Source organism: Oryx dammah, unplaced genomic scaffold, assembly GCF_014754425.2.
Source record: "Oryx dammah isolate SB20612 unplaced genomic scaffold, SCBI_Odam_1.1 HiC_scaffold_21, whole genome shotgun sequence".
In the NCBI taxonomy this organism is placed as follows: domain Eukaryota; kingdom Metazoa; phylum Chordata; class Mammalia; order Artiodactyla; family Bovidae; genus Oryx; species Oryx dammah.
In genome coordinates, this window is record NW_024070205.1 from 32,751,213 (window position 1) to 32,777,297 (window position 26,085).

The 26,085-nt window shown below is 46.7% G+C and overlaps 1 long non-coding RNA gene across 1 annotated transcript in view; it reads right to left on the reverse strand.

Moving 5' to 3' along the window:
* The window catches only part of LOC120880675, a 330,521-nt gene extending 305,340 nt beyond the window's left edge, over positions 1 to 25,181 (reverse strand). The window contains exon 1 of the long non-coding RNA XR_005725085.1: positions 25,117 to 25,181. This is a non-coding gene — a long non-coding RNA (uncharacterized LOC120880675). The remainder of the gene's footprint in view (positions 1 to 25,116) is intronic.
* Between the last annotated feature and the right edge of the window lie 904 nt (positions 25,182 to 26,085).

Genomic DNA, 26,085 nt, shown 5'->3' on the forward strand with positions numbered 1-26,085 from the left:
AAGGTGTGGGTAGGGTCGGTTTCTCCTGAGGTCTCTCTCCTCCACATGTAGATGTCTATCTTGGGCCATGACCGCATGTAGATGGCCATATCCTAACATGTCATCCCTCTGCATGGGTCTGTGTCCTAAACCCTTCTTCTTATAAGGACACTAGTCCTATTGGATTAGGACCCAGCTTTAAGATCTCACTTTACTCTGATTACCTCTTTAAAGACCCTATCACCAAATACAGTTAAGTCCTGGGGGTTAAGACTTCAACATAGGAATTTGGGAAAGGGGCCTTAATTCAGCTCATAACACATGGCTTTGGAAATCTTGTTAATCTTTATCCTCTGCTGCAGGGATTCTCAGGAGCAGCGCTTTGATCTTTGGAGCTTGATGATTCTTTTTTGTGGGTCTGCCCTGTGCATTTTTTCCAGTAACCCTGGCCTCCACCCACTGCTTGCCAGCAATACCTACACCTGAATCTAGACAATCATGTCTCCAGACACAGTCAAGTGTCCCTAAGGGGAAGGACAGAGTCACCTGGTGAAGAACCACTGCTGGGACTTCTCTGATGGACCAGGGGTTAAGACTTTGCCCTTCAATGCAGGGGGGTGGGTTCAATCCCTGGTTAAGGGGCTAAGATCCCAAATGCCCTTGGGGCCAAAAATCCAGAACATAAATAACAGAAGTAATATTATAGCAAATTCAATTAAGACTTTTTTTAAAAAAAAATGGTCTGCATAAAGAGAATTATTTTTTAAAAATGCCTGTTCTCCTCAAGTGCTTTCCAAAGGGCAGGGCATGCAACATTGATTGCAGGGGAATGAATCTGCAGAAGAGACTCAAGGAATACTTGTTCAACCTTCTCTGCCTTGGGAAGTATGGATGTGACAGGCATCATCACAGACAAAGCCTCTAACTCCAGGCAGCTTCCAGTCTAGACGCTAGACCAAAACAGGCAGACACAATTTAAGAAGTCCCTGGAGCAAAAATTGCCATCACAGAAAAAGCACAGACTCAGATTGTAATACTATTGTAAAGGTGGATAACACCATTTTAATAACAGCTTTGTAAAAACATAATCCATACATCTATAGTTCACCCATTTAAACTGTATAATTCTATGATTTTTAGTACATTCACAGAGTTGGGAAACCATTACCATGATCAATTTTAGAACATTTTCATCACCTCAAAAATCATGCCATACCCATTAGCAATCATTCCTCATTTTCCCCCAACCCACGCTTCAGCTCCAGGCAACTACTAGTCTTTCTGTCTCTATAGATTTCCCTATTCTGAGCATTTTGTGCAAATGGAATCTTAGATGACTTTCTGTGAGTGGCTTCTTTCACTTAGCATGTTTTCTAGATTTATTCATGTTATAGCATGTATTGATACTTAATTTATTTTTATTGCTAAATAATATTCCATTGTGGGCTTCCTTGATGGCTCAGACAGTAAAGAGTCTGCCTGTAATGTGAGAGACCCTGGTTCTATCCTTGGGTCAGAAAGATCCCCTGGAGAAGGGCATGGCTACCCACTCTAGTATTTTTGCCTGGAGAATCCCATGGACAGAGGAGCCTGGCAAAGATAGACATGACTGAGTGACTCACACACACACACAATGTTCCATTATATGGATGTAGCAAGTTTTATATATCCTTTAATCACTGACACTATAAACATTCATGTTCAAGATTGCTTGTGGACATGTTTCATTTCTCTTGGTTTTACACAGAAGTAGAATTGCTAGATCACATGGAAACTCTTAAGAATTTGAGAAAATTCCAGCCCTATGCCATTTTACCTGCTTTTTGCATTCCCACCAGCAATGCATGAGGGTTATAATTTCTCCACTCCCTCCCTACTTGTTGCCTGACTTCTTGCTTCTATATACCCTAGTGGGTGTGGCGAGTTTCTCATTATGGATTTTACTTGCATTTCCTCTATGGCTAATGATGTTGAGCATCTTCTCGTGTGCTTAGGGCCATTTGTGTATCTTCTTTGGAGAAATGTCTATTCAGCTCTTTTACCCACTTTAACTAGGTTGCCTTTTATTACTGAATTATAAGAGTTCTTTATTAGAAACATAATTTACAAAAACTTTCTCCTACTCTGTTACCTTTTCGCTTTCTGGATGGTGCTCACAAAGCACAAGTTTTCCATTTTGATGATTTACAACCTATCTATTTCTTCTTTTGTTGCTAGTGTTAGCCTCTGGTTTTCCAGGTTTGCCTCCCCAGATGTAGATCCTCCACCCTATAAACAAGCTGAGTGTGGATGATCAAGTCCCCAGCATTCTGAGCCACATCTGGAGTAGAGTATCTGCCCAATGGCAGAGGCTGGTGGAAGAAGAAACTGCTGACCTCCTCTCTGTGTCCCTCACTAGGAGCTTAGCATCTCAAGATTGAGTTAAAAGGGATGAGAATTGCTGGCAGTCTGCTCCTTCTGGTGAGATGCCTCATCCCGCAACATCGAGGGCAGAGGGAGCCCCATCTTCCTGACTAACCCCCGCACAGCAATGAAGGAAGAGGAGGGAGTGGTCATGGCCCAAGTGCTGCAGAATCACTGTTCTTACCAATTTTTAACAGAGCTTCTTCAACAAAAGTTTCTTCCTTTGCTGTGTGCCCTTAGGACAATTTACAGAGACCTTAAATAGTTGTTTCCTTTTTTAGCTTTATTTGCTTGTTTCATGGAAAAGCGGGTACACGGGACTCTTCACACTGCTATTCTGGATGCTGAACTCTTAACAGCCACTTTTTTAAAAGGGAAGGTCTGTGGGTTCCTCTAATAGCGTCACAATCGAGCTGAAGGATGGAAAAAACAGACATGCAAAGAGTGAGGGTATGACCACCTGCAACTGGACCGCAGAGTAGAACAGAATCTGTACAACAAAAGACAGAAGCCGGTGTGATGATCCCGGCTAAGTGTGATGGACTGAACATAACTATTTATCTCTGCTTCCTCTCAAAACCCCACCAAAATATCAATAAAGGAATAAAAGAAGCACAGACATGCAAGAACAATGAAATCCAGGGAGGATAAGAGAGAGAAATGAGTTGACAACATTTTAGAAGCAGAGCACCAGATGATCAAATAGCAATGGATTTAGCCGACTAAGAAAGCTGAAATCTAAGCCTTCAGGGGAAGAGGTTGAGGCAATTTGTATCAAAGACCCTCAGAAAAGCTCCAGGCTTGTGTGTACCAGGTGATTCTGAAGAAGACACAAAAATAAGAAGTAGACTGAAAATAGGGGAATGGGTTTGCACAGAAGCAGTTCAACCCCAAGACTCCCTTAATCCCAGTGCAGTCAAGGGTCAGCCCTTCTTCCAGCCCAGCTGAAATAGACATCAAGGTATGGAGAGTTTTGCACATCTGAGAACAAAGATAAAACACTGACCTAAAAAGTTTACAGGTTGAATAGGAAAAGCCCACACCACCCAACTCTCTTTTCCCTGAATGCTGGAGCTCAAGTTTCAATTTCAAACATGAGATACATTAGAGAAGCTGCAAGTCTCACCAATATTTTCTATTGATCAGTCCACTGGCACCCCACCGGAAATGGCCCCTCCATGCATGCAGATCTTCTAGGGACCTGAGGAGTCCCTTTATTTTTTTATTATTACTATTTTTCTACCTCACTCTGAAATATAAGCACACAACTGTTTTAAGAAAGCCTAAACCTCAAAAGTCAAGAGACCAAAACAAGAAAACACAAGTGAGGAACTCCAAGGAGTCAGAAAAAACGCAAGAAACAAGAGAGAACTTCACATATACAAAAATTCATGGCATTCCAAATATAAAAGAATATATCAAATTCTTGAAAAAAAAGCAGAATGTTCCTTTTAAAACAGAACATATTCAGAGAACTAGGAAAAGCTTTCAGAAATTAAAAATATGCTAGTGGAAATTAAAATTTGAATAGAAGGAGAGGAAAATGAAGTTGAGGAAATTTCCTAGAAAGTAGAACAGCAATACAAAGAGATGGAAAGTGGCAGAAAGAAGAAAATTAAGGGATAAATTTGGGAGGCTTAAAGTCTTATTAGTAGAAATTCCAGGAAGGGAATATCAAAAATACAGGCAAAGAACATCTGGCAAAAAGAAGAACTTGGGTTTCTAAGCTAAAGAGGCCTATTGTGTAGCCAGCAAAATGATGAACAAGACCTGCCCAAGACACATGATTGTAACATTTCAGGACCCTGGGGATTAAGAGATAATACAAAAAGCCTCCAGAAGATAAAAGACCAGGAAGCAAAATGGCATTGTATTTTATGCAGCAGTTTAGGAAGAACATCTTCCAAGTTCAGAAGGAAAATCTCCAGCCTAGACATTTATAACCAGCTAAACTATGAGTCACATGTGAGGGTGGAATTCAGATATTTCAGATTCAAGAGATCTCAAATAATGTAGCTCTCTTGCCACACTTTTCATGAAACTGTGAGAAGATAAGATCCATCAGAATTAGGAGTGAATGATGAGAGAGAAGGGGGTAGTGAGGCTACTCACAGGGTGATAGCAGGTCTGAGGGCAGGGCATAGATTGTAGAGGAGGAGGAAGGGGATGCCATGAGTAACATTGCCCAGAAAGGTGAAAGTGGAACTGGCAGACTACCTGGAATTGTGGGTCATCACGTGAACGATCTTATAACTTTGGTTGACTATATAGGGACATATGTGACAGGTGCACGCAGACCTGGAAAATGGAAACACTGGTAGTTATTAATTCTGGGGAAAACTGAGAGTCGATCAGGAAAGGAAATGCAGTCTTAAAACTACTCTGTGGCTCAGCTGTGAATAATAATTACATAATTATGTAAATGCTGAATATTGATCTAGCCACAAATTATGCTATCGGGAGCACAGGGGCAGGAGCCATGTGTGTGTTTTCTGTTGTTCTTTGGCAGGCTACAGTTTGCTTAGTAAAATCCTTATCCTCTCAGTGGGAAATAGATGGAGAAGCAACTTAAATAAAAAAGAAAAAGTCAGATAAGCATTTATTTACTAATATCAAGGTCAGGGTAGAAGCAAGAGTATAAAGAAAGGGGTTGACACTGGGAAGTGGACGGCAGAAACCTCTTGGTAATTCTGTCCTAACCTGTGTAGAATTGTTAGGCTTTTAAAGATGGAATGACAGCTGGGTGGGCAGACTGTGGTAAGTCACCAGGGGGAGGGAAGATGGGAACAAAGAGCCACAGCACACTGATGAGGCAGTGCATGCAAAGGGCGAGAAGGGAAGCTGGGAGCATGGCTGGGAATTTGCTCTTCAGGACAGTGGTGCTGGGACTTGAACAAGATGCAGTCGAGATGGAGAGTTCGGGCAGCTTCTGCTGTGTTTGGGGAGGGCCTCCAGGCCCTGCTGTGAGCTGGAGGCTGATGGGAAAAGAGGAGTCATGTTGACTCTGAGATTTTGGAGCCTGATCCGACAGTGGTCAGAAGATGGGGACAAGTGAGTGTAGATGTAGAAAAGCAAAAATTCTTCTCTGTCATTGTACAAGATTCCTCAGGCCACCATAACAAAATCACCATGACCTGGGTGCCTTAAAACTAGGGAAATGTATCCTCTCCCAGTCCAGGAGACTAGGAGTCAGCAGGGCCATACTTCCTCCAGAGGCTCCAGGGGAAAACATTTCCTTCCTGCTTCCAGCTTCGTGGGGTGGCTGTCCATCTTTGATTTGTAGCTTCACCCAGTCTCTCCCTCCACTGTTATCTGGGCTTCTCCTCATATTACTTGTTTCAAAAGTTCCCTCTTCCTATAACACTCTAGTCATAGTGGATTAGAGCCCACCCTAATGACCTCATCTTAACTTGGTCATATCTACAAAGACCCTGTTTATGAATAAGATCATATTCACAGATGCCTGGTTTAGGACTTGAACACATACTTGTTGGGTACACAGTTCAACCATAACAAACACAAACCATGATGATATGGGTTTGGTTCTTAAAAACTTACAAATCTCACTGGGCTCTGAGGACCCCTGCAGTCATTCTCCACTTTTTTGCTCCAGGGATCCCCAAAGGTATCTGATCATTCAGTTATTCTTCCTATAATACTCCTTGCTAACTCCTGGGAGGAGGAGTCATGTCATGGTCTGTGCTTCACTGTTAAATGTCTTCTGGAATTATGGAACATGAGGAGGAGGAAGTCTCCAGAGGATGCTAGGTGCATGGAAACAGGGGCGGACAAAGAATGTGGAAGTCAGCATGGCTGGAGAGACCACATAGGATCCACATGGCTCCCTCCTCAGCCATGAGCCTTGTACCTTTGTTCTGCAGTCTACTCTCTCTTTGCCAGAGAAGATCTGTGGTTTAATGCAGCAGTATACTTGGTCTTCATCCTTGGTTCTTGGCATGAAGCTCCTAAAACCTTTGGGATTTCCTGGATGATAAGAGGGTCTGCTCTTTTTATTTGTGCCTTTATTTGTTCACTTTTTTTTTTAACTGAAATATAGTTGATTTATAATTTTGTGCTAATTTCTGCTCTATAGCAAAGTGATCCAGTTATGTGTGTATATACCTTCTTATGTTCATTTCCAATATGGTTTATTATAGTTCCCTGTGCTATACAGTAAGATCTTATTGTTTATCCATTCTATTGAGATATTCTATTGACATATATACTAGTTTGCATCTCCTAATCCCAAACTTCCAGTCTACCTCTCCCTCCCCTTTGGCAACTACAAGTCTGTTCTCTGTACCTCAATTTCTGTTTTGTAAATAAGTTCATTTGTATCATATTTTTGATTCCACATGTAAGTGATATCAGATGGCATTTGTCTTTCTCTTTCTGACTTACATCACTGAGTATGATAATCTCTAGTTCCATCCAAGTTGCTGCAAATGGCATGATTTTTTTCTTTTTTATGGCCGAGTAATAGTCCATTGTATATGTGTACCACATCTTTATTGATTCATCTGTGGATGGACATTTAGGTTACTTCCTGTCTTGGCTATTATAAACAGTGTTGTTATAAACATAGGGATTGCTGATATCTTTTTGAATTATAGTTTTGTCTGGATATAGGCTGAATCATATAGTAGCTGTATTTTTAATTTTTTCAGGAACCTCCACATCATTGTCTATAAGGGGCTAATTCTGTTCTAACCTGTGTAGAACTGTTAGGCTTTTAAAGATGGAATATGACAGCTAGGGTGGGCAAAGTGTGGTAAGTCAGCAGGGAGAGGGAGGATGGGAACAAAGAGCCACAGCACACTCCGATGAGAGAGTGTGTGCAGAGGGCAGGAGGGGAAACTGGGAGCAGAGCTCTCGTAAGACACGTAGATCACTAGAGGGACCAACACCTCCTGCAAAGGCCTTGACTCTGTGAGATTTACTGGAGGCTCCAGGGAAGAACCATCAGGCCAAGGAACCAGCCATTTAGCTAATGAGATGGCTTCTTAAAGTGAAGAGTCTGGTGCCTCATCCCTGAGTGCATCCCCTCCCATCACTGCAAAAAAGGGCATGTTTCATAGGGATGTGACAGGTTTCCAGGCAGACACATCAAGGGAAGGGGAGCAGACTGCTCTCCTCCATCCACACAGCCCGCTGGGACCCCTGGTGTCCTACAGCCACAGACAGCACAGAGAGAAAGATGCAAAAGGGAGGGTGAGAGAAAGAACAACGCGCTACACAGTCACTTAAATCACTCTGCAAGCTTCCCAAGGCAATTTAAAAAAATGGTGTAAAATTTCAATGGAGCAACACCCCTCCTGAATATTTGTCCCCGAATCTCTCCCAAGAACTTCCGAGATATTACCCGAGCTGATGTATTTTAGCCTGGAGTCTCTCAGTAGAGCTGTTTCTTCACTACATGCTATTTCAGATATTTTTACATTCTCTCTGCTTTGCTTCAATGACGGGAAATGTTTGGGTTTTTTTTACCCCTCTTTTCACAATGCAGCTTTCATCTGTGACTCATAGCTTGTGCCCAAAAAGGTGGGTAAATGAACAAACAGTACCTCTTTTCAAAGAAAAGGAAATTAAAATAAGCCACACACTAGAAGATCAGTGTGTCCCTTCCTGAGTGCCCAGCACTACAGGAGGAGGACATGATGGCATTTCCAGCTAGCATGAGCCGGAAACCCTGCCTGTATTCTGACCCCCTGGGGACCGATGACCAAGAAGCTGGAAGAGACAGCTGCCCCCATCCCCACCCCAACACATATACACGTTCACAAAGAGCTCTGCCTCTAACTGCCACCCAGTGGGCACAAATCGCATTTAACAGCGCCTGAACTTACTGCCAATTGAATAATGACCACTATTTTAGGAAATGTCAGTATTTCTCTTACAAAATCCACTTATCGTGAGCAGCTCTGATTTCAGGCAATCTGCCTGGCAAGCCGAAGCTGGGGACACATGCAGCTTTTTCTGGTGATGGACAAGTCAGGCTCATGGGACTTCTGTGGCTGGATGAGATGCTCTGGATGCAGCATAGGTGCCAGACACCCCCTCCCTCTGCCAGTGCTCAATGGGACAACCATAGACATTTGATAGGACTCTGGGGTTTTGTGCTACAATTCTGAAAGTGAAAGCGTTAGTTGCTCAGTCATGTCCGACTCTGTGACTCCGTAGACTATAGCCTGCCAGACTCCTCTGTCCATGAAATTCTCCTGGCAAGAATACTGGAGCGGGTTGCCATCCCCTTCTCCAGGGAATCTTCCCAACCCTGGGATCAGACCTAGGTCTCCTGCATTGCAGGTAGATTCTTTAGTGTCTGAGCTACAATCCTGGGTCTCTCTAGTTGATATAGTTACCTAGTCCAACTTCGTTCTTCTTGCCACATGACAGGCCAGCAAAATTCGAGACAGGTGTTAAGGCAAGAAATACAACTTTATTTGGAATGACCAACCTAGACAACATATTAAAAAGCAGAGACAGTACTTTGCCAACAAAGGTCTGTCTAGTCAAAACTATGGTTTTTCTAGTAGTCATGTATGGATGTGAGAGTTGGACTATAAAGAAAGCTGAGCACTGAAGAATTGATGCTTTTGAGCTGTGGTGTTTGAGAAGACTCTTGAGAGTCCCTTGGACTGTGAGCAGATCAAATTAGTCAATCCTAAAGGAAATCACGGAGAAGGCAATGGCACCCCGATACAGTTCTCTTGCCTGGAAAATCCCATGGATGGAGGAGCCTGGTAGGCTGCAGTCCATGGGGTCACTAAGAGTTGGACATAACTGAGTGACTTCACTGTCACTTTTCACTTTCATGTATTGGAGAAGGAAATGGCAACCCACTCCAGTGTTCTTGCCTGAAGAATCCCAGGGACAGGGGAGCCTGGTGGGCTTCCATCTATGGGGTCGCACAGAGTCAGACACGACTGAAGTGACTTAGCAGCAGTAGAAGCAAAGGAAATCAACCCTGAATATTCAATGGAAGGAGTGTTGCTGAAGCTGAAACTACAATATTTCAGCTACCTGATGCGAAGAACTGACTCACTGGAAAAGACCCTGATGCTGGGAAAGATTGAAGGCAGGAGAAGAAGGGGACAACAGAGGATGAGATGGTTGGATGGCATCACTGACTTGATGTACATGAGTTTGAGCAAGATCTGGGAGTTGGTGATGAACAGGGAAGCCTGGTGTGCAGCAGTCCATGGGGTCGCAAAGAGTCGGACACGACAGAGCAACTGAACTGAACTGACTGAAAAGATGGCAGACTAATGTCTCAACCCTCTTATTGGGATCTGGAAGCCAAGTTCTTTTATAGAACAGAGATGGGTAGGGGCTGAGGAAACAAAGTAAAATGATATTAGTCTTATAAATATCTCCAAGAATGGCCAGCTCAAGGAAGGAGATGTGTTAATTTCTTCATTTCTGCCATATGCAAGTGGACAGGGTTCTGAAAATAAGCAGTTTAGTTTAACAGTCAGGCAGAGGAGCAGGGTCTCTGAGGCAGGCCATTATGTTTGATTATAATAACAGAGGCAATGGAAAGCAAGTAAAAGAAACAGTTCCAACATGGAGTCAGAATTGCTCTTCCCTGAAACAACATGAGTGTGGCCATGAGGGGATGGGTGGGTGCTTACACTGGTCTCAGGCAAGTAGGGGCTGCCCCAGCTCACTATCCGAGTTTACAACCCCTGACTTCTGTTGGGTGGAACCACTCAGGACTGGAGACCCAGCTGGAATCCTACACTCTGACACCCTTGCAGCCTCTCCATCAGGGTGCAGTGAGGCCTAGTTCCTGCAGCCCCAGCTGCTGGGGGGCATTCTGTCCCTTACCAACTGACCTCCAAAATCAAGCCATGCCTCCCTCACAGTGCTCCAGTCCCCTTTCCACTGTGAGCAAAGCAAACTCATTCTACTCCCAACTCTGACACGTTTTGGAGATGGTGGGATCAGCTGGACATTACTAAACATGCAGGGAAAGGCAATGGTCTGAAATCAGAAAAGAATCCCAGATTTCAGAAGTGAAAACCTTTGCCAACCAGAACTACTGTGTTTTCAGAAGCATGATTTGACCAGTGTTCCGCTGCTGCTTCCCAAGTCCATCAGTGATTTGGGAAGATGGATTTTAGGTGCCCAGTGGTAGATCCCCAAGTGTGTGCTGATGCCTGGTGGGTGGTGAGGGAGGCACAGGGGAAGGTGTGTTTAAAGCTGGTTCTGCCCCGGAGAACTCAGGGTCTGCAGTGCCCAAGCTGTGGTGGTCCCACCCACTGCCCAGACGCTCCCCCTGACTGATGTCTGTTCAGGGGTTTCATCCTTCTCATGCCTCACCTGTTTATACCATGGATCTGCAAGACTTAGACACGAGGGGGTGACTAGCTTACCCCAGACCACAGCCTGCTGAGTTGGCTGCCCTGGAGAAGAGAGGCTGAGAGACGGTGAAAGAAAGCTAATTGGCCTCCTCTGGCCATGGATGATTGCTGGGCTCAGGCTTCTGTAATCAGTTGGAAGGAAACATTTCTCTACCATGGGTAAGAAAGAATCTGGAAGTCTTCTTTCAGGAAACACTGTGGCTATTTGCTGGATCTGGGCTGAATTGGGGCCTGGGAAGAGGTCAGCTGGACTAAGGTCTGGGGCCATTCTCCTCCTTCAAGGAAGACAGGTGAACAACTGTAGGTCATCCTCCAGGCTGGGAAGGCTCCAATCCAGGGCAGAGGAGGGAGTATTTCAGAGCCAAGACCCTGTAGAGGTGTGAGAGGAGGGGCTATCCAGGAGGCAGGGTCGGGTTCGCAAAGTGCCATTCGTCAGGACACAGGTGAGCTGCACCTGCCTGGCTGCACACACGAAGGGCTCGGTGGATCAGCCTAGATTGGCTCCAGCCACGACGGCCATGTCCTGCCTCTTAGGAGGAAACACCTTGCTCTGAGCTTTATTTAGCAACAGGCCACCAACATGGGGACAAGGACACAGGTGGACACGTCAGATGGTCGTTTCTCCTTCACTGATGGTAGGGAACCAGCCCCAATAAGCTGGCGAGTGTCCTGATGGTGACTCCTACAGGGACACCCCTTCCCCTGAGGTCAGTCACGGTTCTCATCTGTTCCCTCCACTGGGATATCGGGGGGGGGGCATATCCTCAGCCCCCGCAACTGGGGAGGAATGGGTGGAGCAAGGGGAAACAGGTCCACTTGGCCTCTGGGTTTGGAGGCAGTCCAGGCACTCTTGTGGTGGATGAGTCCTCCTCACCATCAGTGAGGGCTGCAACCAGAACCCCAGGGCTTGGGGGGGGTAGTCAGAGCCTGGGAGAGTGTGGGCAGGGGGAGGAGATGACCCCTCCATGTCGGCAGAAGGCCAGCTTCATTCTTACCATGTACACACTCACTTGTGTGAGCACACACACCTGCATACACGTGCACGCACCCACATATGCGTAGAGACGTGTGTATATACACCCATGCAGGCACACACTCCCACATGTGGGCATGCACACATGTGCACACATGCCATGAGGCATTCCTGTGTTTGGGCTCCAGACTCCAGCTCTTAGTTGACCCCTGGTTCTGTCCTGGTGCATCTCTGGCAAGTTCCTGCACTTGCTTGTACTTTTGTGTCCTCATCTATAAAGTGGCAAGAATTGTCAGAGGTACCTCAAAGGATGGCCCCGAGGCACCTGGAGACCTTAACCGGTGCCTGGCGCAGAGCAGGTGCTCCAGAAATGCCAGGTATCACAGCGTTCCCTCGGATCTGGCATCCTCACCCCAGCACACACTCTCCCATCTTTGTGAAGCTGCCTGGATGTGCACAGTGGCAATGCTGGTCCCTCTGCTGTCTTGCCTTCAGCCTCATGTACTAAACTCTCTGTCCCGTACAGGTGAAGGATGCTCCCCTGAGAGGCTGGGAGCTGCTGCAGACACCAGGTCTTTCAGAGTCTGGCTTCTCATATTGTCCGAGGGGAAGACCACCCAATCACAACCAATGCTCTTGTAAAGTATGTTTTAAGTGAGTCAGATCTTAGGTGTTCTTGCTGCACACACACAAAATGGTAATTATGTTTGATTGTGGCAATCATTTCACAATGTATACATATATCAAAACATCACATTGTGTATCTTGAATGCATACAATTTTCATTTGCCAATTATACCCCAGTAAAGCTGGGGGGAGGGAAGTAAATTGGGAGGTAAGTGAAAACTAGACATATGAGGCATATGTAAACTAGACATACGAGAGACAACCTCCAATTTTTAAAAAAAATAGTATTATTGGATTCAAAGGAAATAAAATGACTGCCAAATTGCTGTAGAAGTTCCTAGATGCTTCCTTCCTCTTTATTTCTGCACTCATCTCATCAGAAGCCAGAAGTCATCAACTCAGGGGGGGATATCGGGCTCCAGACCTCAGCAGGTGGAGCCCTACCCCAGGCTTTGTTAGTTTTCATCTGTCATTCAGAACCAGACACTTCTAGGACCTGTCACATATAGAACACTGAACTTGGGTGAGGACTGGCAGGGGGAGGGAACTGGAGTTCTGGGGAAGAAACTGCCACTGTCATCAAGAGCAGAAGATGTAGGCAAGTCGTTGCTTATTCGTTGGGGCCTGTAGCTGACTCAGAGTTTAGGCTGTAAAGGAAAGAGAAATTCAAGGCAATGAGGAATGAACTGTTGAAAAAGGACCACTGTAGGGAAGCGAGTATTCTAATCAAGAAGTGTGGCCATTCTAATTGAGGAGAGACTATTCTTATTAAGGGCATGGCCATTCTAACTGGCAGAGGCTGTTCCAATTAGGGGCATGATTATTCTACTAGAGGTGGAGAAGACTCTTGAGAGTCCCTTGGACAGCGGGATCAAACCAATCAATCCTAAAGAAAATCAACCCTAAATATTCTTTGAAAGGACTGATGCTGACGTTGAAATGCCCATACTTTGTCCACCTGATACAAAGAACTGACTCATTGGAAAAGACCCTGATGCTGGGAAAAGTTGAAGGCAGGAAGAGAAGGAGGCAACAGGGGATGAGATGGATGGACAACATCACTGATTCAATGGACATGAGTTTGAGTAAACTCCGGGAGATAATGAAGGACAAGGAAGCCTGGCAGTCTGCAGTCCATGGGGTCGCAAAGGGTCCAACAAAACAACAACAATTCTAATTAGAGGAGGTCCTATTCTAATTAGGAGTGTAGTAATTCTAATTGGGGTGATGTTCTGGCTAGGGATGCAGCTATTCTAATTAGGGGAAGGGCTAGTCTAGTCACTTTAGTTGTGTCTGACTCCTTGCAACCATATGGACTGTAGCCCACCAGGCTCCTGTGTCCATGGACTTCTCCAGGCAAGAATACTGGAGTGGGTCGCTGTGCCCTTCTCCAGGGAGTCTTCCTAACCCAGGGACTGAACCCATATCTCTTATGTCTCCTGCACTGGAAGGGGTTTTCTTTACCACTACACCACCTGGGCTTCCCACGTGGCTATCAGTTCAGTTCAGTTCAGTTCAGTCGCTCAATTACATCCGACTCTTTGGACCCTGTGAGTCACAGCACGCCAGGCCTCCCTGTCCATCACCAACTCCTGGAGTTCACTCAAACTCATGTCCACTGAGTCGGTAATGCCATCCAGCCATCTCATCCTCTGTTGTCTCCTTCTCCTCCTGCCCCCAATCCCTCCCAGCATCAGGGTCTTTTCCAATGAGTCAACTCTTCGCATGAGGTAGCCAAAGTACTGGAGTTTCAGCTTCAGCATCAGTCCTTCCAATGAACACCCAGGACTGATTTCCCTTAGGATGGACTAGTCAGATCTCCTTATAGTCCAAGGGACTCTCAAGAGTCTTCTCCAACACCACAGTTCAAAAGCATCAATTCTTCAGTGCTCAGCTTTCTTCATAGTCCAATTCTCACATCCATACATGACCACTGAAAAAACCATAACTTTGACTAGATGGACCTTTGTTGGCAAAGTAATGTCTTTGCTTTTTAATATGCTATCCTAGGTGGCTATAATAAGTATCTAATAAAGAATACAACCATGGGGAGGTCCCTGTGACCACAGGGTCTCCAAGCATCTCAAGAGTTGGGCAAGGCATTTTTCTTTTTCAGACTAGAAGCATCGGGTGTGGGGAAGGGTTCTGAAAGGAAGGAGAGATCAGATAATAAATCAGAGAACATTTACCCCAAGGCTGGCCTATTCTCAGGAGGGGTTGCCTACTGGTTCCAGCAGAGGGTGGGCCTGGGGTCAAGAGAAGAGGAAGCCAGGGTGGATTAATAAGCACTTTGTCCCCTTGGTGGTGGGAATGAACTGTCAGCTAATTATTGACAAGGCAAAGAGTGGGCCTACAGAGGGCTGAATCTGGTCTCTTCCCACATGAGAAAGAGGGCATGGGGTGTTATCTAAGTCACATAGTTGGGGAGGGTTGCCAGGAGTGAGTTCCAGAGCACCAAGGGCCTGACTTCCTGACCTTAGCTGTGTTCGTGGTCACAGGGCTGGACGTTGTCACTCCAGGTTCTTCACAGCTGGGTTCAAATCACAGTACTGCTCCCTAGGGCAACTGATCTGGTCAGGAATCAGGGCTCTCTAGTCTTGGATTCCAGGTCTGTCTGCAGGCTGTAGGGAGAGTTCTATCAGATGGAAAATGTAAACCTGAGCTGTCAATTTTCATCCTTAAATACTGACTTTGCTATTGTACCTCCAACCAGCTAATCCAAGCAGCTCAGGGGAAAACTCTGGAATAAAGCAGAAGGTCTATTTGTGAAAGGAGCATTTACCTCTGTATTTATTTCTCATTTCTATAAGTCTTTCAGGACTTTGGGGCTGCGATGAGGTGCCCCCCTAAGACCTCTGCATAAGGGAGATGGGTAGACCCATGACCTGCAGGTACAGCACAGAAAGGGCACCTCTGAGAACAGGGCAGGGCAATGGCAGGTCATCAGAGAGAGGTTGATCAGCAGAGACTTCAAGAAAGGAGCCCTAGGCATGCTGGGTGCTGACAGTCCAGCATCAACCAAGGGAGGGGACCTCGGCCAGAGGCCCTCAATGTGCCATTTCAGAAGACAAAATGGAGGCACAGCTTTCCTCCCCTACAGCCAAAAAGCACCCACATCCTATAGCCGCCCTTGTACCAATTCCAGCCTCCCATGTGAAGGAGGATGGGGCTCCCTGCAGCAGGAAAGTGATCCTGCTTTCCAGGACCCTGGGGGTGAAGATGTGTTGAGCTTTCCAACACAAACGGCACTAGACTGGGGCCCCGTGAATGTTGCAGTTTTAATTGTACAGCTTGGGTTGACCTGAGTTATCTGTCTCTTGGGGTTGATCAATCTTCAGGCCAAGAGAGAGAGAAAGAGAGAGGAAGAGAAGGGAAAAGGAGAGGGAGAGAGGGGAGGGAAAAAGGAGAAAGGAAGGAGAGGGAAGGAAGTGCGGATGAGGGAAGGAAGGGAGAGCTGGATGGACTGAGGAAGCGAGGGAGGGAGAAAGGGAGGGATGCAGAGGTGGAGGGAAGAAGGGAGGGAGTCTCTGCCTAAGAACTGCCCGTCCCATCTGCATGCATGTCTGACTCAGTCATGTCTGACTCTTTTGTGACCCTACAAGTGTAGCCCTGCAGACTCTTCTGTCCAAGGGATTCTCCAGGTAAGAATACTGGAGTGGGTTGCCACTTCCTCCTCCAGGGGACCTTTCCCACCCAGGGATCGAATTTGCATCTCCTGCATTGACAGATGGATTCTTTACCACTGAGCAACCAGGGAAGCCCACATTCCACCTGAGTGCTCCCCAGAAAATACCCATAACCCCCTGCCTCCTCTCTTGCTGACCATGTTATCATCTATTCTTACTGTTCATGGCCTTCAGTTAAGAGAAAGTTGCTTGCCAATAATGAAGCAACTTTGGTACTAAATAAAGCAGTAAACTTTAAGAAGAGGTGATCATCCAAGACCTGAAACATAATTTGCGATGTTCTACAGTTACCCAGAATGGACTGGGAGGTCCTGGGGGGAGGTGGATGCTCTTGTGACCATGATTGTCGTCCAACAGCATCTCATGGAGTAGGAGATGGTCTCCTCCTGCCCCAACTCTGCCGAACACAATCATAATCACTTAATATGAATTGACATTGAGCCATTCCGCTTTTCATGCTAATTGAAAATTGCATATTGTCCTCGTGCAAATAACTCTTTAGGTCAATTACCGAATGTGGTATCCATTTTTTAATTAACCCCTCTCTGTAGCTTCCTTTGAAATCTAGTTGGCTGGTTCATCTTGTCACAGTTACAGTCAATATAGACCAAGATCTCTCCAAATAATATTTCACTTTGTATTCAAAGGATTGCAGAAGGCGACCTGTGCTTTTGCTTTTTCATCCAGGAGGAATGCTTCTACACACACACACACACACACACACACACACACCTATGTGAAAATCCTACCTCTTCTTTATTTTTCCTTCAAACTCATCCCAATTCTCTGACTTTCACTTGGGGAGATATCACTTTCTCCCCTAGTGCTCCCCTGGCTTGCACCTCAAATACTGTGATTACAGTTTTCCTTTTTATTATACTCAGTTATATACATACTGGGTCCAGCACTAGATTACAGCCTACCAGAGACCAGGACCTGTGTTTCCTGATGAAATCAGGATTGAGATTTAAGCCTTCAGTGGGCATTCAGCCAAGGGATGTGTGTCAGTCAGCTATGCTGCAAAATAAACCACCCCAGAGGCTGCCAACTTAAAACAAGCATTATACTGGGTTCAAGGTCTGTAAATTAGCTGGGAAGTTCTGTCAATCTGGATATGGCTCAGTTGAACTCAATGAGTCTCATGCACACACTGATGGTCAGTTGATGGGTCAACTAGAGGTTGGCTGATCAAGAATGGTCCCCCAGGCATGGTTCTTGACTAAGTAGCCTTGCGAATTGCAGCATATGAGCCTAGGCTTGCTCTGCTGGTGGCTGGTCTACATTTTCTCAATGCACCTTGCAAGAGTTTGCACTGACCACTTTCAGCTGCTGTGTGGTGCTCTTCACATCCATCCCCATGGAAAGGGACATGAGGGGCAAAACGCAGAGCCGTGCACTGCGTTGGCTTTGTCCTACACACAGAGCCCACGTCACCCCAAGCTCTGCTGGCCACGACCAGACTGCCCGCAGGGCTCCAGACTCTCTGTGGCTTCTGCTTCCCTTTTGGAAGCCTTGGATCACATGCACAACACCTCCTCACAGAGGAGTGGGAGAGAGAAAGTATACAGTACGTGCACATGTATATGTATGGGTGTCGAAGGGCCCCACAGAGAGGTAAACACTAATTCCCACATACAGCCACCGTGTAAGTGAAAACAATGGATTTTCCAAATTTATAGGTTGTCTGTTTTAAGTGTACAGATAATTCAAATTATGAAAGGCAGGGGTAGGAAGGGGACTGGACTACATGTGAAGCTCCTGATATTTAGGACCCCCTGTTCTTGCCTGGAGTATCCCAGGGACGGGGGAGCCTGGTGGGCTGCCGTCTATGGGGTCACACAGAGTCAGACACGACTGAAGTGACTTAGTAGCAGTAGCAGCAGCACCTCCCAAGCACCTTGTGGCTTTTGTGAAGTCCCTCAACTTTTCTGTATCTTAGTTAAGCTTTTGATTTAAGCAGTTCTCAGGATAGTCTGGCAGGGTTGCCATAGTGACCAGAGAAGAACACAAATACAGATACAAATGAAAAGAACACAGTGCTGTGTGACTATGGGCCATTGTTATTATTATTAGCCCTCTTGGTGCTGTAAATCGACTGAAAACACTCTTGGTCCAAATTTCCAAGCAGACTCTGATATCCTTCCCCATCCCGTATAAACGCTTTCCATGTCATCCTAGTGAGTGGGCCAGAGGGTGTGTTTCTGTCCATTCACACACCTTCGTTCATTCAAATCATCTTCACTAGGTGCCTGCTGTATGCCCAGCACTGTTATAGATACAGAGAGCCAGGCACTTGCAGAAATGACAAGGTCCTTGTACACATGGAATTTGCCTTCTAGTAGGAAAGACAAAAACGAAGTGGTGGACAGTGATTTCCGCTGCTGCTCAGTGCTGTGAGAGAAGCGCACTGGAGGTGGGGGGAGGAGTACCATAGGGAAAAACAGGATGAACCTCCGCTCCCGTGCGGATAGGTATCCCAGAAGCCCTCTCTAAGGATAGGGTATTTATGCTCAGTCCCGAAGGATGAGAGGGAATTGAAATTAATGAAAGCTCAGAGAGGCAAAGCCACCTGCCCAGGTCACACAGCTGGCTGGTGACAGATATCCATCAGGTTCTGATGTTCCCGATTCCCTTCTCCTACCCCTCTGCTGCTCTGCTTTTTTCTTTTTTTCAGACATAAAAGTCTTTATTCAACAAAGTTATCTCACTCAGTAACAAAAGAACAGGAGATAACAATTCCCCTCAAGGTCTGGAGCAGTATCCAGCCCTGGCAGCAGGAAGCATGACCCGCTGACATTTCAGCTGCTACTCAGAGCCTCAGGTGGCCACTTAGAGGTCACCGTTGGGGTTCTTCTGAAGGTTGACAAAACCTCCTAGAACAGGGGTGACAGGAAGAAACTCCTCCGTGGCCCATTCTGCCTGCTCTCAGTGAGCTCACATCTCTGGGGTTGTGTGTGCCTGGAATCCTGTGATGGTCTTAGTTTTGCCATCCTGGTCCAAGTGGATACTCACTGGCAATGGCCAAAGCTCTTCATTGAATGTGACCAGCATTCAGGGCTGCACGGCAGCCACTAGCCCATAGAATATCCAGTGTGACTTGCCTAGGATGATGTTGCAAACATCTAGGAAAGAGACAAGCACAGTGAGCAGCTCAGCCACGACCCCTTGACTCACTGTGGATAACGGATGTGTTCACTCTGACACAGACCAGAAGGATGAAAGCCTCTCCAGTGTCCAATCCCTCCAACCTGGAAATGAAGCTTGACCCACTTGGTTACAGCCTGGAGATTCCAGCCATCACCCCTGTTCCTTGAAAACCAGCATGACATCACTACCAAAACTGTTTTCCACACCGACATGCATCTATCCCTCCTGCCTGATGTGACCACACGGCCAAAGGCCTCTGGGAGAAAGAGAAACAAGGTGCCCTCCACATTGCCAAGCTCGTGCCCCCCAAGGCTCTCTGGTGTATGCTCAGTCATTGCTTTATGAACCTTCTTCTCTGGTCAGAATCAACCCATTCATTGAGTTAGCCATTGTTGTTGTTTTGTTTGAAGTCATGTCTGACTCTTTGTGACCCCATGGACTGCAGCACACTAGGCTTCCCTGTCCTCCACTATCTTTCAGAGTTTGCCCAAATTCATGTCCATTGAGTCGGTGATGCTATCTAACCACCTCATCCTCTGCTGTCCTCTTCTCTTTTTTGCCTTCAATCTTTCCCAGCATCAGGATCTTTTCCAATGAGTCAGCTCTTCGCATCAGGTGGCCAAAGTACTGTAGCTTCAGCTTCAGTCCTTCCATTGAATATTCAGGGTTGATTGTAAAAGCTGAGATGCCCCCTCCTTCTGAGTCCAAGTTTCTGCTTGGTAAGGGCCTGTGAATGGAATACAGACTCAGAACCCCTTTATGAGAAGCCTTGTGGCACTACTCAGGAGGACAGGGGTTTGGTCAAGCTCAGGACAATCTGAAATAAATATAAAATAATCTGTGTCTGATGAGAGTATTAGGCAAAACTTTAGGGTCAATTTAGCTTGATTTAAATGTTTCCCACTCATTAGCAATAATTTAGAATACATTTCCTTTTCTCCCCCCAAACTTGAAGTTTTATTTTAATAGCTCTGTGATTTTGGAACAGAGCATTAAAATTAATGATATTCCGAATGTTCCAGTGTGCCTGGTGGAGTCTGATCAGTGTTTTTCCCTTTATAGATCATCAGTAATAGAACACTTTAATGGCCCTAGTATAACGCCATTCTCTCTCTCTCTGTCTCTGTTAATGAATAATTGCTATAGCCAGATATGGAACCCCCCAAAAAAGGAGGAATCATATTTCATTAGGCGTGTCAATGCTGGACCCTAAATAATTCAGTACCCCAGATTAAAATATTCAGTGCTCTCAATGTCCTAATGGGATATAATGAAATGTCCCCAAACGCTGCCGTCTTAAAATTAACATCCTTTGAAATTCCGAAATCAATCAGTGGCAATGACAAGAGCCAAGTCTAATCCTTTATTGATTTGTGCAGCCAAAGAAAGGAAAAGGAGACTGGCCTAGTCCCACCCGTCCAGCTGGCCGACTGCTGGCCAGCAGTGTTATTCATTCAGTCTGTGTCCTGGTGGACTGAAAACACCAGCTGGTCAGCCCCCCGCTTGTATGTGACACACAACACTGCTGAATCTCCAAGACCCGGCCCTATTCCCACTTGAGGTGTAGGTTGTGACCAGTCCTGTCCTGTGCACCCATCAGAAGACACCTTTCACTCTTGGGTGGAGCTAGACTGAGTTACCCATGGCTCAGGCTCTAGGTGGCCCGTTTATTGGGAGGACAGGTCACTTAGCCCTGCAACCAGCTCTGTACCATCACTCTCTTTTATTCTTGTCAGCAGTTGTCACCCTCCTACATTATCTTGGTTATTTTGGGGAGGCTTCTTTGGACTCTGTCCTCTTATAAATTAATCCATCTTAATTAATCTTATAAATTAATCCCATCTGTGGATGGATGGATGAGTAAATGGATGAATGGATAGAGGAATGCATGGATGGTGGATGGATGGATGAGTAAATGGTTGAATAAATGGATGAAGTCATGGGTAAGTCATGGATGGATGCTGGCCACCCTCCTTGTATTCTCTGCATAGAAAAATAATGCCTACCACATATTCATTGGCTAAATGAATGACCCAGTTCCCATATCCAACACTGCTAAGAATTCCCCATCCCCATAAGCTTGCTACTACCTCTGCTCTCGCTAAGAGTCTTGTCTCACAGCATACCATTGACCTGCTGGACCATGGTGTTTGCATCTGTATTAGACTAGGAGTGTTCTCTGCCTTACTGACAGTCAACTTCTCCCCTTCAAGTCATCTACATTCAACACACAGTAGGCCCTCACCCCTCCACACCTCTGGTAAGAAGCCACATGAACCCACAAAAAGCAAATCACAAAAGAGTACTTTGAATAATTCAAAAAACAGCCCCTGGAATCCAGGCACCTTTCACAGGCATTATGTGCCTATTGGCTGAAACTCAAAGGAAACACAGAAAATGGGAAACCACAAGAAGTCTCTGTATGAAGATTAAAATTGCCTGGTGATAAAGCAGCTTCTTGTATCCAGTCAGACTGAAGAGGAAATAAGAAAATCCAGCACTTAAATTGGAATTAGGTCAGAGGGCTGGGGGAGAATCACAGTGAAAACATCAGTTCACAAGAAGAAAATTGAAAGATGGCAGGAAGTTGGGCAACTGACAACATGCTCCCTGGGAGACAGGCTGTGGTTGTCCCAGCCTTGCCTCTGGGGAGTCACCCCTGGCAGGCATGGGGCAGGATGCTCCTGGCATGGCTCAGAACCAGGAGAGCTCACTGGAGAGACCCAGGCAACAAGAAGGCTGCAAGTCCCAGGACACACGTCTGAGTAGCTGTTTGTTAACTCAGTCTTCAGAGAGTTGGACCATAAAGAAGACCGAGTGCCAGAGAATTGATGCTTTCAAATTGCGGTGCTGGAAAAGACTTTTGAGGGTCCTTTGGACAGCAAGGAGATCAAACCAGTCAATCCTAAAAGAAATCGATCCTGAATATTCATTGAAAGGACTGATGCTGAAGCTGAATACTTTGGCCACCTATTGCGAAGAGCCAACTCATTGGAAAAGACTCTGATGCTGGGAAAGATTGAGGCAAAAAGGGAAGAGGGTGGCAGAGGATGAGATGGCTAGATAGCATCACTAAATCAATGGACATGAATCTGAGCAAACTCTGGGAGAAAGTGAAGGACAGGGAAGCCTGGCGGGCTGCAATCCATGGGATCGCAAAGAGTTCGACCTGACTTGGAGACTGAGCAACAACAACCTGGCACCTTCCTTCGAGGTCCAGGGATCCCAGCCATGCATGAGAAAGGACAGTATAACCAGGCATGTGTTTACTTCTGAGGTGTGGACACAGCATCCACCATCCAGGAGGATACAGAGACCCCTACAGAGCCCCTCCATTTTATCTCCCAGTCATTCTCAGCACTGAGGACTTCAGGGTGGACCCTGGGGCAGTTGGCTTGAATGAGACAGACCTTGGGGCAGAACTACTTGTAACACACAAGGACATTGTTCTGACACACTCTTTCTTTGCCAACTGCTTTGCCTAAATGCTGAAGGGCCCCAGACTCAATCTCAATGGCCTTTCCTGGCTTGACCACATTCTTTCCATGGGGTCCTACCTGACGCTGATCCAAATAGCACATCTGGGGTCCCTGACACCCACCCCTCCCCCCAACACACACACACTGTTATCGTTGTTTAGTTGCTCAATCATGTCTGACTCCTTGCAAACTCCTGAACTGTAGCCCACCAGGCTTCTCTGTCCATGGCATTTCCCAGACAAGAATACTAGAGTGGGTTGCCATTTCCTTCTCCAGGGGATCTTCCCTACCCATGGATCAAACCTGTGTCTCCTGCATTGGCAAGTGTGTTCTTTACTACTGAGCCACCTGGGAAGCCCCTACCCTCACTGTTACTCCAGCCTTAATGCCTCTCCTGGCCCTCAGAGGTACGTGAAGCTGCCACAACTCAGAACCAGTTGTGAAGTTTCAAACCTTCCTGGGGCAAAGCAGAAACCTGGTGTCCCTGTCTGCCCATGGGTCCTGCCCCATCTCCTTCACACACCTCACTGTGCATCCACTCACACATACTCAGAGGCTCAAGCTGGAACCCCGAGGGCCCTTCTGGAGGAATCTTTTCCCCTCAGTAGCCCCCACAGCTGACCGGCCAGCAAGGCCTGTAGACAGGTCTTAGAGTCCATCTGGATCCCTCTGATTCCCTCCACACACAAAGATGCTGGCCCCGGTCAGGCCCCTGGCTCCCAGCAGAGGCCTCCGGTCCATCTCCCAATGTTGACTGAGCCCTGCTGTGGGCTGGGACAAGTCCACACACCAGGGGGCAGCAGCAAACCAAACAGAAGCCCCCACCCTGGACCCTGACCCTGGAGCAGGGAGACCAGTGATAAACACGTGCGCTATGCCAGTGACAGCCAGGAGGACACTGGGGAAATGGCATGAATGAAAGTCAGGGTGATGTCCCCGGGGCATGTGGCGAACACAGGTCATGTCTGTCCTGGCAGGATTGTGAGGACTTTGACTTTTCTCTCAGTGAGACAGAAGCCCCCAAAGGGTTTGAGATGAGGAGTGAGGGGTGTTATCTAGTGGTTGAGTAAAATCTAGACCTTAGGGAGGTGGGAGTGGGAGCAAAGACTCAGGTAGGAGGCTGGGGAGGGGTCAGGAGAGACTGCTGGAGAGACACCACAGCCTGGACCAGCCGGTAGCAGGACATAGAGAAGGATGGGTTCGGGGTCCAACTGTACCCTCGGGCCCATCTTGCAGCAGCCCAGCAAGCCTTCAGAAATGTAAGTCAGCGCATCCCACCCCTGGGACTGAATCCGTCCACAGCTTCCTGCCTTCCTGAACCTCTGAAGAGCCAGCCTTCAGGGCCCCCTACCTCCCTCTTGGGCCTGTCTCCTCCCTCATTGCACTGGAGCTAAGCCAGCTTCCCAGGACCCTCCAGCTCATTCCTGCCCCAGGGCCTTTGCACTAGAGTTCCCTCTGCCTGGAGGGCTCTCCCCGGACCCTCCACTGGATGCTACTTCTTTCTCAGTTCTTCCCTCTTTGGAGAGGCTTCCCTCTCTTCCACCACCCCCACCATCACAGCAATCCTTTTATCTTCTTCAAAACAGCTGTCACCACTGGAGGTTTTTCTAGGTGTTTATTTTCTGCACCCCTCCCCCAATCAAAACAGAAGTTAATGGGCACAGATGTTCTGTGGCTGATTTGCCGATGTGTCCTGCATCTGGAGTCAGATCTGGGTATCTAGAGGGCATCATAAATATTTGTTAATTAGGAACACAGGAAACAGAACAAGTGTCCATCCTCCAGAGCACACCATGGGCTCCAGGAAGCTGCTCAGGCCCTGTGGACTTTTCTGAGCAGCCAAGAGTCCAGATGGCAGGTGAAGTGACATCAGCATCATCCCACAGGTGAGCCCTAAGGATCTCAGCTGCTCAGCAGGTGTTGGCAGAGTCTCTGGGTTCATGGCTATCTGTGGTCAATGGAGATGCTGAAAGCATCTCCATAAACTACCAAGGGAAATGCAAGCTGGCTGCCCATGGCCAGAGCACAGCCTGGGGTCCTATCCATCTCCTCCCCTGGGCCTTGCCTTCAGGGCCACTCTGCAAAGTTGTCAGAGAGCAGACATGGCCTCCACCCATCCTACCTGGCTCACCCCTGTAGGAGGGGCCCAGGCAAGGGGCCGCTGGCTTGTTCTCTATTGAAGCTGCTAAAAGAGCCTGAACAAAACCAGACAAGTTCCCATGGGCACAAGAGCAGAGAGGAGAGTTCTAGGAGACTGTCGCCTCCTCCAACTGGGGCGGGCAAATGAACTCAGGCTGCTTTAACAGGGCCTGATAGCTTGCAGTGAAGGATGTCAAGATTCATGATCTCCAAAGAAGATTTAGCTTCAGGACCAGGGACCCAGGCTTGATCACTCAAGAGCTTTTGTGTAGCAGAGTTTTATTCAAGTATAAAAAGGGACAGAGAAAGCTTCTGACAAGACATCAGAAGGGAGACAGAGAGTGCTCCCACTCACTAGTCTCATCAAGGACTTACATACTTTTATCATAGCCTTGACTAGACGGACCTTTGTTGACAAAGTAATGTCTCTGCTTTCCTTACTCCTTGGAAGGAAAGTTATGACCAACCTAGACAGAATATTAAAAAACAGATACATTACTTTGCCTACAAAGTTCCATCCGACTTGATGGACGTGACGTGAGTTTGAGTAAACTCCGGGAGTTCGTGATGGACAGGGAGGCCTGGAGTGCTATGGTCTATGGGGTTGCAATAACTGGGACATGACTGAGCAACTGAACTGAACTGAACTCCCACAACGTATATCTTAAATTAACAAGTTTAGAACTAAATAGAAAGGTCTTACCAGACCCACCCACTCCCACAACATACAAAGATAACAAGCTTCGTCAGAAGGTTCCTATTAAGGAGAAACATGTCCTCAAGCAAGATACAGTTCAGTTCAGTTCAGTTGCTCAGTCCTGTCCGACTCTTTGCAACTCCATGAATCGCAGCACACCAGGCCTCCTTGTCTATCACCAACTCCTGGAATTCACTCAAACTCACGTCCATCTAGTCAGTGATGCCATCCAGCCATCTCATCTTCAGTCGTCCCCTTCTCCTCCTGCCCCCAATCCCTCCCAGCATCAGGGTCTTTTCCAATGAGTCAGTTCTTCACATGAGGTGGCCAAAGTACTGGAGTTTCACCTTTAGCATCATTCCTTCCAAAGACCACCCAGGGCTGATCTCCTTTAGAATGGACTGGTTGGATCTCCTTGCAGTCCAAGGGACTCTCAAGAGTCTTCTCCAACACTACAGTTCAAAAGCATCAGTTCTTCAGCACTCAGCTTTCTTCACAGTCCAACTCTCACATCCATACATGACCACTGGAAAAACCATAGCCTTCACTAGACGGACCTTTGTTGGCAAAGTAATGTCTCTGCTTTTGA